This window comes from Neophocaena asiaeorientalis, unplaced genomic scaffold (assembly GCF_003031525.2).
Source record: "Neophocaena asiaeorientalis asiaeorientalis breed wild unplaced genomic scaffold, Neophocaena_asiaeorientalis_V1.1 scaffold256, whole genome shotgun sequence".
NCBI classification, from domain to species: domain Eukaryota; kingdom Metazoa; phylum Chordata; class Mammalia; order Artiodactyla; family Phocoenidae; genus Neophocaena; species Neophocaena asiaeorientalis.
The window spans coordinates 8,827,474-8,842,282 of record NW_020185324.1 but is presented as its reverse complement, the minus strand read 5'-3'; the positions used below and the strand labels follow the sequence as shown (position 1 = coordinate 8,842,282).

At 36.2% G+C, this 14,809-nt stretch overlaps 1 protein-coding gene across 1 annotated transcript in view; it reads left to right on the top strand.

The window, feature by feature from the left end:
* The window catches only part of PTPRD (protein tyrosine phosphatase receptor type D), a 1,004,024-nt gene that overhangs the window by 328,274 nt on the left and 660,941 nt on the right, over positions 1 to 14,809 (top strand). Inside the window, exon 3 of the mRNA XM_024734238.1 lies at positions 13,601 to 13,639. The gene's annotated coding sequence lies outside the window, so the exon portion shown is untranslated. The remainder of the gene's footprint in view (positions 1 to 13,600; positions 13,640 to 14,809) is intronic.

Here is a 14,809-nt window from a genome sequence, read left to right as displayed (position 1 = left end):
GGTGCCCATTTGTAGATGAGTCTCAGCAGTTGGCTAGCTTGCCCCTGGACACAGAGCTAGTAAATGGAAGACTCATACGACATAGGTTTATCTGACTCCAAAGTCCATCTATACTGCAGCCATTGCATATGAGGTTAGGTCAGAGGCCAACCTCACCATTGGCTGAAATCTGTGTTTTGTAGAATTGTGCATGAGCTCAGTAAAAATGACTGCCTCGGAAAAGACAAAGCCTCCACATTTACCGTGCACTTACCAGTTTGCAAGTCATATTTTGTACCAGGTTTTATTTGATCCTCACAACAATCTTGGGAAACGAGTGGGGCAGGTATTTAAAACCCAAGTTAGGTCATTGAAACCTGAGATTCGGAAAGGTTACATTACTTGCCCAACATCAAACAGCTGGTGAGTTAAGATAGGGGACTCCTCTCCAGGTCTCCCAACTACTAGTTATCTGTGGCTTGAAATTAGAAAATCTCAAGCTGGAGAATTATACTATGTATGGATTTCTAATAGAGCCATAGAGGTTCCAGGATTCACCTGAAGCCCACTATCTGTGTCAAGAGCTGAGCTCAAATAAGTATGAGCTCTATCAATTCTGGCCTGCATCAGGCAATACTCACTTAAGCATGCCTTTATGTGACTTGTAAATAAAATTCTGTTTGCTTGATATTGCCTGTGGCTAAAGAGTAATGTTTAAACTTCTTCAAAGTTATTTTTACTGTGCTTCTTGAAGCATCTTGTACACCACTTACCCCAAATTGGGCCCTGCTCTGCAGTTTTTATTCAGGTAAAACTAACGGAGTTTCCCCAGAGTGAGGGATGTGTAATCAATCCCATTGTTTAATTTCAATGGCTTATTACCAGGTGGGAGAATTGTTATAGCAGAGGCAATTTAGAAAATCAGGTACGATTGACTCTAGTCAATTTGCATACTGCAGTCCCAACAGCAAAAAGTCATGGTGTTTCATGCCTGAGAGAGTGCAGTCATTAATGAGACCACCTGGGCAACTAACTTATCCTGAGAGAGAACAGGAGAACTGTGTGTGTGTATGTGCGTGTGTGTGCTCATGTGCCCATGTGTTTCTAAACAAGGATGCATTCAAAATTGTTGCTAATCAAAGAAGGGAAAGATAATCTTCCAAGGGGTTATCTCTAATATTTTCCAAAAGATAGTCAGAATCAGAACCATCCCTTTACAGATTCTTATGTGACTGTCCTTGAATGTAACATTTGGATTTACTGTGGTTGTATGTTCTTCCAAAGAAGTTGGCAAAATGCCTCTCTCTGAGAGGTATGAGAATGATTGGAAAGCTCCCTGAGCTGAACAGCAGGAATCTGAGTTCTAATCTGAACCTGGCCATTACATTTCTGTATGTTTTGGGCAAGTTACCTCTTAAGCCTCTGTTTCCTCATCTGTATGAAGAGTTTGGATGAGATGTTTTCCAAGGCTTTTTCCAGCAGTAGCATTTGGTGTGTCTAACCCTGTCTCATGCTTGGAAATGGAAAGTCTTTACCTGAAAACACTAACCTGATTATTGCCAAGTTGTGTGTCACGTCTGTGGAGTACTCTCAGTGAGCGAAATGAGAAATGAAGATCAAAAAAGAATGGAGGAAAAGAGTCCAGCTGCCTATCCTAGCGTACAAATGTGTCTCCATCAGGAATGGAAAAGTACGCGCACAAACACTACAGATGGTGGGTGATTAGCACCATCTTTGCAGCAAAGAATAATACAGCCCTCATTCCAATCGTGTGCAGTGAATCGACTGGTCTGAGAAGTCCCTGACAGAGAGGTTTCACTCGTGCACTCCATGAAGAAAGGAAAGGAAGGCAAGCTGGAGCAGGGGATACCAACATTTATGAACTGACTAGTTTCTGATGTTATCTCAAAACTCTCCGGTCACCACTGAGAAGTAATTAATACAAGCTCCATATGCAGGAACCTGAACTTGGAAATATCAAGCAACTTAGCAAGTTAAAAAATATATACTGTTGAAGAGTAGAACTGGGATACAAACCTTGTCCTAACACACAAGCTCTTTCCAGCATAATACCTCGTAGGTGCAGAAAATGCCGCATCCTTTAAATCTTGTCTATTTTTCCCCTTGTACTCATTCCCTCCCCCTCCCCACTTATGCATACCTTTTCAGAGCATCACCCAGAGAACATCGCTGTCCTGGAGGACAGGGTGGGAGGGGCACTCACTAGGTCTCCACTTCCCTCCCTCATAATCATTTTTACTTCATGACTGCCCATTTCATCCACTTCAGCTTATTAAAAACAAGGCCTCTTTCTTTTTGTGGAATACTCTATTGTTGGGAATGAAATATCTGAAACAGTTCAAAGTCAGGCTGGTGCCAACGCTGGGAGCTGCGTCAGCATGGAGATAGCAACGGCCGCATCCTGAAAAGCAACCGCAGTTTTGAGAAGCAGCAACTATTTGCAATCCTCCTTTCAAAAACATCACTTTCAGAAAGTGGCACTGGGTGGAAATGGATGCAGTCATCACTTTCAGGGGTTTTGTTGGGCTGTGGCAGCTGGGAGCTCTCTTTTCTCATCTCCTACAACCCACAGACCCTCACACAAAACAGGAGGTAAAAATGCCGTTGTCCTTAAAATAAAATTTGGCTGTGCATCTACATATTGTAAGGAAATTTTTTATGAGAAAAAAAATTTTTTTGTAAAGGAAAAGTGATCACACGAGTTCAAGTAAAAACTAACCAGACATGGGAAAATGGGTCGTTTTTTTCTGAATAAGTATAAAGGGATAAATATTTTGGGGTAGGACCAACAATCCCTGTTCCCTTTAGTGAAATTTCCCATTTTCACCCTCCTTCTGGCCTTTGCTCAAATGCCAGCTTCGCCAGGAAGCCTTCTTCCATCCTTTCTGTACGACATTTTTTTTTTTTTTCCTTTCACTTAACTCCTAATATGTTTTTATCTGAGTACTTCTTTTATCAGGCATCTCCTTCCTATCTGTACTCTGGCTGCTTGTACACATTTTGTCTTCTTTTCTCAGTTTGTCAGCTCTTTCAGGAAAGAATGCACACTTTGACTGATTTATATATTAATTAAGCAAATGTGAGTTGACAGTCTGCTCGGTGCCAAGAACTATCTAGGCATTTAGAATACAAATATTGATAAGGTGTATAATAACCTGTTCTTTTCCTCAAGGATCTTACATTCAAGGATGAAGAGAGACATGTAAACATGCATATAAATTGCACTTGAGGGTATGCAGGATGCATATAGAATTCACTTTATAACCTTTTAAATATTTTGGTGCCTTGTTGAATGAATGAATGAAAGAATGTGGGTTCCACCCTTAAATAACAGTAAAGGCCCTAAGGAGAAACAAAGCATAAAAACTGGTGGAGAAATGAAAAGCCAGTGATGACATATAGGTCCATGGGAGCACTGTGGCTCTCACAGTCCAGATCAAGCATTCCTGCTAGCCTTAGCCCTGAATCTTTCTTTATCAGTTCTGTTTCCTCTAAGAATGCAGTATTTTAAACATTAAGGGCAATCCTAAGGAGACAGCGAGGTGGAAGATGAATAACTTTGGAGTCCGAAGAATACTGTGTACGAAAAGACAAAATAGGCAGTCTGTGATAAGTGCTGATTGAGGATGCAGATATTAAATGCTACAGGAAATGGTAAATCTGACAGTATTCAGCAGAAACTTTATGGGATAGGTGTGATTGCCAGAGAATGAGAGGAGGGCAAACATATGTGGAGGAAAGCCCAAGCATGGGCCAGGTGATCCAAAGGCAGAAAGACAGATCATGGAACATCTGCTGTCTCTTAGATCCCATGGTTGAGGATTGTATTCCTACTGGCTAATATTTTGATGCTAAATAGTAAAATGCCATCTACAGTCTTTTATACATTTCTTAAAACATTTTCTCCTGTTGGCCGTCTCCTCCTCCTTGATATTTTTATAGTTCCTTAAGCTCCATGATCCCACATTGTCTTTGTTCTCTTCCTGTTTCCATAACTGATCAATTTATCTTCATAGAACATCCTCTCCCAACCTCCAAATGTCAGTATTTTCTATGGTTCAGTTCTTGGCTCTGCGTTTGAACTGTCAGAAAAGTCACCACCTGAAATCACCCTGTACTCTTGAATTCAATATTGAATTCTACCAAGATGGCTGTCTAATCGCTATCATTAATTTGATCATTCCCTCCCTGAATTCCACTTCTATTTTACAGAAGGCTTAAGTACATTTACTCATTGATGTACATCATTACATCAGACTTAGCCATCTCTACCTGTTCCTTACATTCATTCCGTGGAGAGATTAATCATCATCACGACTCCACCACTACAAAACATTCCAAGGCTTAAAACCTCTCCCTGCAAAGCATGTCCCCCCATCGAATTCCTCACTCCCACCGATGGCTTCATCATTTTCCCTGTCTCCTCAGTTTGCAATGGCAGACGTATTCGATTCCTCTCTCTTTCTGTCTTCATATCTAGCCACTAGAGTTAGGTATTCCAAAAGTCTCCTTGTATAATGTCTCTGGCAGTGGGAACAATCTAAAAAAATATGTTGTCAAGCAGAAGTAATCAGACACAGAAAAATATATAATGCCACGCCATCTCTCCTCCACTGCCACCTGCTTCATTCAGCCCTTGACACTTTATGTGTAGGCCTTTGAATAGGTGGTAATTATTCATATTTCTAGTCTCTAGCCTCTCCTAACCAGTCAGCACTTTTTTTAGCCTGATTACTTTTCTTTAAAATACTTATTTAATAAACCCAGCCTCTTTACAATCACTCAGTGACTTGATGCTGTCCAATAGAAGAATAATGCCAGCCACAAATGTGACTTTACATAAATGTAATTTAAATTTTCTAGTAGCTGCATTAGAAATGCAAAAAGAAACAAGTGAAATTGATTTTAATACCACTGTTGTTATGTTTAACCCAATATATCCTCAACATTATCATTTCAATATATAATGATTAATATTAAAGAGATATTTCCCTTTTTTTTTGCATTCCGAGCCTTTGAAACCATACATCTAAATTCCGACTAGCCACAGTTGAAGTGCTCAAAAGCCATGTGTAGCTGTTGGCTACCATACTGAGCAATGCAGCTTTACATTATTCCTTGTGCCTCCCATTTCTGTTGTTTGCTCATGCTCTTACCCTTGTATTCCTCCGTTTCCCAACGTAATTAGATCTTGATCATATCTCACGGCTCTCCCAGCTTAAGTTCTAACTCTCCTGGGGGGACTTCCCTAACCACCACAAGACTTTGACCTCATCTCGTGACAGGTATTAGCTATACTATGTAGCTGGCATGTGCTATGTGTTACTTTTTTTTAATGTGCTACTTTTTATAATTAATGCATGAGAACTGCACCCTAGCCAGATTGTCAATATCTCGAGGGCTGATACTTCCCTCAGCCCCTGATGTCCCAGAGTGCTTTTCACAGAGAAGACACAGTAAATATTTGTTGATGGAGTGTTGATAGTACAGATTCCTAAAATATAAGTGTATAAATAGACTTTATTAATTAAGTCTTTTATTATTTACCAATTAGCTGTGATAACACACTATACTATTACTAATTTATTATAAGGTTAACGTTACAGGTTTTAGTTAAGATTTATTTTCCAAAACGTAATACTTATTCTTGTTTTGGAAAAATAAATATTAGAATTAGAAGAATAATATACACTAAATGGAAAGTCAAGTGAAACTAGTATAATTTCAGCTCTATGATTTATTTATTTGTATATGGAGTGATGAGAATACTGATGTCTGAAAAATAGTAAGCATAATAATATTATGGAATACGTAATTTAGTGAGCTCCAACAAATATTGTCTGATTATCTTATCAGTTTGGAGGAATTCTCAGAAACACATTTATAAGGTTTAGTAAAAGAATGTGTTGGAAAAAGTGATTTGATAAGGGATCTCCAACACCAATTTGTGATAGGGAGGTTTTGTACAATCACTCATGGGCATGTTTAAACTCTTTGGCAAATGCTTTATCAGGGATTGGTAGATGTGATGGTGGTTTATAGGTTTACATACACAAGGAGCACTTGAGATTTCACACAAAGAATGGCTGATTAAAGTAATGAGCCTGGTGTAGAGTGTAGAGAGGTTGAATGTGGCTAATATTTCCTTGAGATGGGGATTTGTTAATGTTACTATCATTTTATATAAGACAAACTGTCAGTAGACAAAATGGTGGTTAGTTTGAAGGGCATGACTCGTTAACATATTATAAAATATATGGTAAGCTTGACAAAAACAGATCTTACATAAAATAGTTAAATAAGGGAAATCTGTACTTTGAGACACTCAATTTCCACTATCACTAAAGGCTCTGGTCTCCCTTCAGGCCTATTCATTCCCTGTTTACAGCCCACGTCACCTCCATGATATGTGATAGGACTTTCAGATGAATTCTAATTTTATTGGGAGCTTTTGAAGCTTGATGATTTCAAGATACAAATATATAGTACAATGATTGGCATTAAGGAAACTAATTTGGGCAAAAGCCCCACATCAGCTCTTAAAATTATACTATAATCTTCCTGTTAATAAGACAGATATCATATGATATCACTTATATGCAGAATCTAAAAAAATGATACAAATGAACTTATTTACAAAACAGAAATAGAGTCACAGATGTAGGAAAAAAACTTACGGTTACTAGGGGGGAAGGGGAGGGAAGGATAAATTGGGAGATTGGGATTGACATATACACACGACTATATATAAAATAGGTAACTAATAAGGACCTGCTGTATAGCAGAGGGAACTCTTCTCAATACTCTGTAATGACCTATTTTGGGAAAAGAATCTAAAAAGTGTGGATATACGTATATGTATAACTGATTCACTTTGCTGTACACATGAAACCAACACAATATTGTAAATCAACTGTACTCTAATAATTTTTTTAAATTAAAATTAAAAGATCATTTAACCATTAAAAAAATGACTGATGCTGAAGTCCAAAACTTTTACTATTTACAAGAGTAACTTAAAAAGTAATTTAAAAAATGCTTCTTAAACTCAATCAGTATATATATTTTAAACTCTTGGATGACTGCAAACAAAATTAGAGCATCTGTATAGTTTACATATGGATGTGTTTTCCACGTAACAGCTATTGTCAAATGGATAAAACCTAACTTGCGAATGCATGTTATGTGTGTGTGTTTATATTTGTTTGTTTGTTTATTTATTCTTCTTATAATTAAGGTTATTGTTAATTTAAATGTGGACAAAGAGTGCCACGGTAGGGGGAAGCAAATTCTATACTGGTTGACAATTACATTTGGTGAATCCAACTGGGAAAGTGGAGGGCGTGGGTAGAAAATTGGCTGGAAAAGATGCATGATGTATGCCAGAGGCTGTGTAGGAAAGCTGAGGTACAACCTGAAATAGTGTTGGGAAGAACACCAAACATAGCAGGTGCCAAAGCAAAGGATACAGAGTGGACTTCACAGTAAAGGGAAAAAGCCGTAATTGGAAAAAATAAATAGACGTTCAAGCAGGTGAGACTTAAACAGGCAAAAGGAGTAGTTCAGGACACAATGCTTTGAAAGGGGAGATTTCTTCCTAGATTGTCAATTGTAGCTTTTGCTTTTTGTGTGTGTGTTGGCTGGTAGGGCTAAAATATGTGTGCAGGAAAGTGTGGCTTAAAATAAAGGGGTTTGGGACATGGGGTAGGTAGAGAATGAAAAAGCTATAAAAATGTCGATCATTAAAATAGTTTGAATTTCAGAACTCTAATTCCTAAATAAATCTGTTGAGTCTTGTAAATGCTTCTTCAGCACTAAAATCAATCCAAACATTTGGCAAATGCCTTAAGAAAAGAAATAGAAACAAACAAACAGAAATCAAGGGCAGTTATCAACTTTAGGCTTAAGAGGTGAAAAAAACACCACCACTCCAGGCAATAACAGAACGTAGAGAAAATAAAACTGAACAGAGTCTGAACAAGAAACCAGACTCAATGACTGGCTTGCTATATAACATTTAGGTGATAAAAGACAGTTTTCTATACTGTTGAGTTCGTAGTCAACTTGATCTTGACCGTCTTCATCATTGTCATCATCATGGTAGCCCCCGGTTATCTGACTGTGGTCAGCTTCTTACCATGATTAAAAAGCCTTGCATAGGGCTCCCCTGGTGGTGCAGTGGTTGAGAGTCCACCTGCCGATGCAGGGGACATGGGTTCGTGCCCCGGTCCGGGAAGGTCCCACATGCCGCGGAGCGGCTGGGCCGGTGAGCCATGGCCGCTGAGCCTGCGCGTCTGGAGCCTGTGCTTAAAAAAAAAAAAAAAAGCCTTACATAATCTGTGACCTGGCCTACACCTCCTCTCCCACTCCTCCTGTATCAGGCTCTTCCTAGCTCACTATGCTCCAGCCACACTGAGCACATTTGTGTTCTTCAAACACTGAAGTTTTTTCCTGTGTCAGAGTCTTTGTACATATATGCCCCTTCTAGAGGTCTTCACCCTTCTTTTTAGCATGGCTCTCCTTTCTGTTATTCAGGTCTCAGCTCAGATTATTACCTTTCAACAAGATTTTCCTGACTACCCTATATATGTCCAGCATTACCCAACACTGCCCATACAATCTTGCTTGAAAGTATCCATTCTTCTAATTGTCTGTCTGTCCATCCATCTACCTTTGTTGTTTATTACCTGTGTTACCCATTAGCGTATTACTCTATCAGAGCAGAAACCTTGACTGTTTTACTTCAAACTGTAGTTCCTACTATCTATATAGAAACAAAGTTATTTAGAGTGGCATGAGATAGTGAACAGATTATAATGCATGATAGTAATGTAAGATATTTTATTTCAGTTCTCATTATTGGTATGGCACACTTATTGGCTAACCACTAGCGAACATCAACTAGTTTACAATCTCTGAAGCTACATGAGTTCCTAATTTTCTAGTTTTACCCCTGAATAAGTATACCTAAGCCAAAGTCTAGAGGAGTATGCATAGGAATACATATCCCTTTGTGATGACATTTGTGATTAGCTGCTGACCTCAAAGACGTCACTTTCTATATAATGACATCAACACTGAGACAAAACATTAAGGCCCTTCCTGAGCACAGAAAAACCTTACACAAAGATGATACTGCAAGTTGGTTCTTCTCTTAACCTTAGCTACACCAGTAAGTCCTCCCTCTTAGGGTAATATGTCAAGAAAACTTTAGTTAGACCAGTTTATTCTTTTCAAAAGAAAGAGAAAGTAAAATATAGACATAATAGTGAATAAAAATACGTTGATATAAAGAATCCAAAATTTTTTTTTCAAGGGACAGTACAGCAATAGACTAAGTTTAACATTGATTCAAATTTGAATGAAAATAGAGTAATAAAAAATGAAGCATGAAATTGAAATTACTTAAATTCATTCATCTGCTTACAATCACTTTTGCATCTCAGTAAACTAAGAAAGCTGTTTAATTTTCTCCTGGGTTTTAGGACGAATCTTTGCATGTGTTAATCTTGCAAATTTTGAGGTTATCATCAGTCTTCTTAATCAAAATTTTTATGATTATAGTGAATATCCTCAATATATAAGAAGTTATTACAAGTGATTATACCAAAGAGATAGATAACTATGCAAATTACATAAGCATTTCAGAAACTAACAAATACAAATTTAAAAAAACACAAAAAACTTCTCAACCCAACTGGTAACCAAAAAAAACATACAATAAAATGATAAGAGATGTAAGTTGATTTATCAAATTGACAAAAATGTAAACATTTTAAAATGGCAATATCTACTATTAGCTATAGTGTGAGGAAGGAGGCGCTTTCATGGCTTGCTGGGAGGAGTGTTGAATGTTATGGAGTGCAATTTGGCAGTAGGTATTATAATTTTTGTAACTTGGTATGCAGGCTTGACTGAGTCCAGCAGTTCATCCTAAGGAAATAATCATGATGTTTATCACAGGGCTGCTTATATAAGAAAAAAGAACTGACAACAGCCTTTTTGATGGGTCTAACAAATTATATTTCATCCATAAAATTCAAATTCAAAATATTTATGTATGCAGTACCTAAAAATGTGGTAGAAAAACAACTATATCATTCAAAAATATTCATAGAATAGTAGGTAAAAAATAGAAACAACATGCCATTACTGAACTTACAAAATATATATTAGTGCATAGAAAAGAGACCGCGTGGCTATATACCAAAAAGTCAATAGCAGTTAAGTATTTGTAATAGGATTATGAATGATTTTGTTTTATCTTTTTGCTTCAGTATATTTTTGTAATTTCAACAATGAATATTATATTATTTTTTAAAAAGGAAAATATTGTTTTTATAAAATGAAAAATAAAAACTACACAATTATAGTTAATGATTTACTCTCAATCAGAGATGAGATAATGAAAAAAAGCAATATCACAAGGAGTAAAGAAGAAATATAAATTAGAAAATTATGAAAGCAACTAAGTATAAAAACAGGAATAGGAGGGCTTCCCTGGTGACGCAGTGGTTGAGAGTCCACCTGCCGATGCAGGGGACACGGGTTCGCGCCCCAGTCCGGGAAGATCCCACATGCCGTGGAGCGGCTGGGCCCGTGAGCCATGGCCACTGAGCCTGCACATCCGGAGCCTGTGCTCCGCAACGGGAGAGGCCACAACAGTGAGAGGCCCACATACCACAAAAAAAAAAAAAAAGGAATAGGAGAGATTCAGAATAGTGTTTCAGTCCAAGAAATGCACTGTGAACAGGTACTAGACCTTTTATTTTTATTGTGAATGCCAAAAACTACTAACAGTCAACAAAGTGTACAAAGTTTAAAAAATGTGTGTTTCTGTCATTTATTTTCTTTCATCAACATCTGAAGATTGATGTTATTTCCTTCTAGGCTTTATTAATGACTTGGAAAATCATAAATGAAATTAAATACAGTACATAAATTCACTGAATATTTCTTTTGAGTAATTTCAGTTGCCACCATTAGATATGATGTCTCATTATTACTGCTGTAGTGCAGTCTATGGTACTTTGCACTGTAAAAATAATTTTTGTGTACCTTATCCCATTTATTCTCATCAAAACCCTTGGAGGTTGTATCATTTCCACTTTACAGAGGAAGAACCACAAATCTAGTAAGGTTACATGACTTCCCAATATCCCAGCAATGCTCAAAGCAAGTGGAAGCCAACAAAACCAAGCCTACCATAGATCATGATTCTGAAATGAGTAATAGTTTGGAGAACATTCATATCAGACATGAAATCCCTATGTTTTATTTTCCTTCTATAATAATAAACTTAATTCCAAAATTGTTTGTTCTGCTTCTATGAGCAATCATCATGAGTTTGTAAGAGCTGCTGATTGCAGAGCATCACAGAACAGTTTCCAGCTACTTTTATCAAATCATATCATAGTTTTTTCCACATTTCCTACACATCTTGCAAAAATAATGTTCTGCAAATTATTTTGACATCTTGTTGAGAGTTTTAGCAAAGCTTTATTCTTAACCTCTAATTTGATTTTAAAAGTATGTATGTAGTAAAAGATATATCAATATTATTTAAGACATGAACTTTAGATGAGGTAATTATAAACACCTATTAAATAAGTAATCAGACATCCAAGAGTCTTTGAGGATAGTTTCAGTATCGAACTGGAGACAAATTTGGTTAATTTCCTAAAATATTATATTTTTTGTTTCCTATCTATTTTTGAACTTTTCTACATAAGAATTAGAAAGTAGCCTCTCAGAAACGTAAGAAATAATTTAAATTAGCTTCTAGCTCATAGAACTCCTTTTCACCCTCATTGTGGTTATTTGGAGGAAGGAGGAGAGATGCAAACATCCAGGTAGATAAACCATGTAGCATACTGACTCTGAGTTTCTTTCTCTATTCACATTCAGTGATACTGTCTCCATTTCATAGCATCTACCCATACTTATCTATATGCTGGAAATTCTCAAAATTATTTGTGTAGCTCAGACTTTTCCTCTGAGTTCTAGAAACCTTTCCCTGACTTAAGATTTCCGTTTGGTTGTCTCATATGTCTCATTTTGGACATATGTCTCAATATGTCCAAAATGGAACTCTTATATTTTCCTCAAATATTAATATATTTTCAATCTTCACTATCTCAGGAAATGGTAGCACCATATATCCAGTTGCTTGAGCCAGAAAATGCCCATCATCCTTGGTTCCTTATGTTGCCCTACCTTCACATCCAGTGCCTCTGGAAGTCTTTTCCTTGTACCTACTAATTCTATCATGTAGGTCCAGCATCAGTCCAGCAGCCTTTAACTCGACTACCAATATGGTAGTCCAAGCCTCCTTACAGAATTTTATCTCCCCTTCTAACCACCCTCTATCCAACCTGGTAATCACACAGCAGCCAAGTAATCTTTTAAACAAAAATTGCAGTAATAGCGACCTCCATTAATTTTTTCAATTGGCTAATCAGGCAGTTAATGCCCTAGATTAAATATCTATTTCACACACTTCCACTTGTTTATCTTAGAGTTTTATGAAGTTATAGCTATAATACACAATCCATGTTAATGCATACAGTTTGATGAGTTTTGTCATCTTTAAAGCCATCATCACAAGATAACAAACATATCTGTCAACTTCAAAAATTTAATTTATAGCCTTTTTAATGCCTCCATCCTCTTTTCCCCACCCATGTCTACAAATAACCACTGATCAGCTTTATACCACTCAAGATCATCTGGCATTTTCTAGAAATTTATAGAGATGGATTAATACTTCCACTTGCCTAAGCTACTCACAGAATCCAAATTGATTTCTCTGGTTCCATTCTTACAAAAAAACAAACAAACAAACAAACAAAAAAAAACTAGGGTGAGGAAGTTTAACGAAAATCATTGGGAAAATGCCGGTATGGGTTGTCCAATTTTCAAAACGGTTTATGAAACTTCTGAAACACTATAACACTTTCATGTGCTTTTACCTTTTTCAACCTTAATAAAAATTATATTAATAATGAACTTTCATTTTTAATTAAATTTTTAATAAGCCTTTTCCTGGCCCAGTTTTAAAATCTAGATTTGTCTCTATCTTTTTTAACATTATCATCATGATTTGGGAGATTCTTTCTAGAGACCCTGTGACGTTAGTTACAGAAACTGAGCATGCGTTGTGTGTGTTTACCAAAGAACTAAATCTTAACTATGCAAGGAATTCCTTACAATGCAAAGAATATTCCATTTTGTAAGAATTGTTTGTAGACTTTTCCAACAGAATTTTTAATTTAATAATATTTGATGATTGTATTATTTATTTCAGATTATATACAGTTTTGATTATATTGTATCTTTAATTAATATTCTAAACTGTAATTTCTCTTCCTAGAATAATCATTGCTTTTTTGCTTATTGTTGCTTTGAAAGGTGAATTTTAAATTGCTCTTTAAAAGGAGAATGAAGGGAAATGCCAAAATGCAACTAATTTCACTTATTTTTGGAATTTGACATTTTCCACTATCTAGGTAATATAAAAACACACCACCTAAATGAGGAGTATTTTAATAGCATCGTTTTCACAACATTTTAATTGTTGTCACATTTCTTCTTTGTTTAGGGAGACGGCTGGTGAACACCCGTGGGATCTAAAGAACAAGTAAGATTTAAAACAAGCTAGTTTTTTTTTTTTTTCAGTGTGGTTTTCAAATTTTCTTTGTTTTATTACTTAATAGTATTTCTTTACTACTATAAGCTGTAGCTTCTTAGAAAAGTGTTAGCAATTTTATTACAGCGCATGAGGAATAAAAGTGAACTTTCAACACTTTCAGATTATTTGGAGGCTTTAAAAAGCTGCATGAATTTTCTGTGTATGGTAGGCAAACAGAATGACATTACAGATGGAGTGAAATTCCAAGCACAAAGTAACGGGCATGTTTTTATTTTGAGTGAGTTCAAATCCTTAGAGTGAATTTTTATAAGGTAATTTTTTACAACATATATATGCTATTACTGTCTTATTCCTACCTCTTGCCTAAGAGTAGAATAGGTCACAGAGTGGTTCATTTGATTCGCCAAACCTACCTCATGGAGAACCATGAGAGATTTGGACAATGTGAGGTACATCCCTCAAATTGGAATGAGATGTGTTGGGATGGTGAGGGGAGGACTATCAGTTAATGGAGTTGAAAAGAGAACAGGTGAAATAATGGTCAAAAGGAAAGCAAATGAGTAAGGGGAAAATTGAAAATAATGTCAATAATAGGGAAGAAAGCAGATCACCATAAGGATAAAGAGAGTAAACAGATTACATACACTTTATTGTCAACATTTGGAAGAAAGGAAATAGAGGTAGAACAAATTTATAGAGTAGAGATTGGAAACTAAAAAGAGGTAGAGACAGAGTATGTAATAGGTTGTACTTGAGAAAGGGGAGAGATAAAAGTAAGTGATAAAAGATGGAGAAAGTTACATTTTTAATTTTTGCTACTTATTTGACAATTTAGTTGAAACTAGAACTTGAATGGTTTAAAAAATAGAAACATTGAATACTTTTATCTATTTCATTGAGGAAGAAAAAAGTCTAGTCATTGTATAATTATTTGATGTTTCTGTGAATCTTGCTCTTTGCTCAATTTAAGCCATGCTCAAATGAAGACAATGTTTCTTGATTTGTTTCAAGTTTTCTTATGAGTGTTCTAAACCTGCTCTACTCTTGAAATCATTTGACTTCTAAAAAAGGAAAATCATGCATTTAGAGAGGTGAAATAAGTCATTAAAATGTGTTTCTAATCTACAGAAAGCGTATGTTAAACAATTCAAATTTATA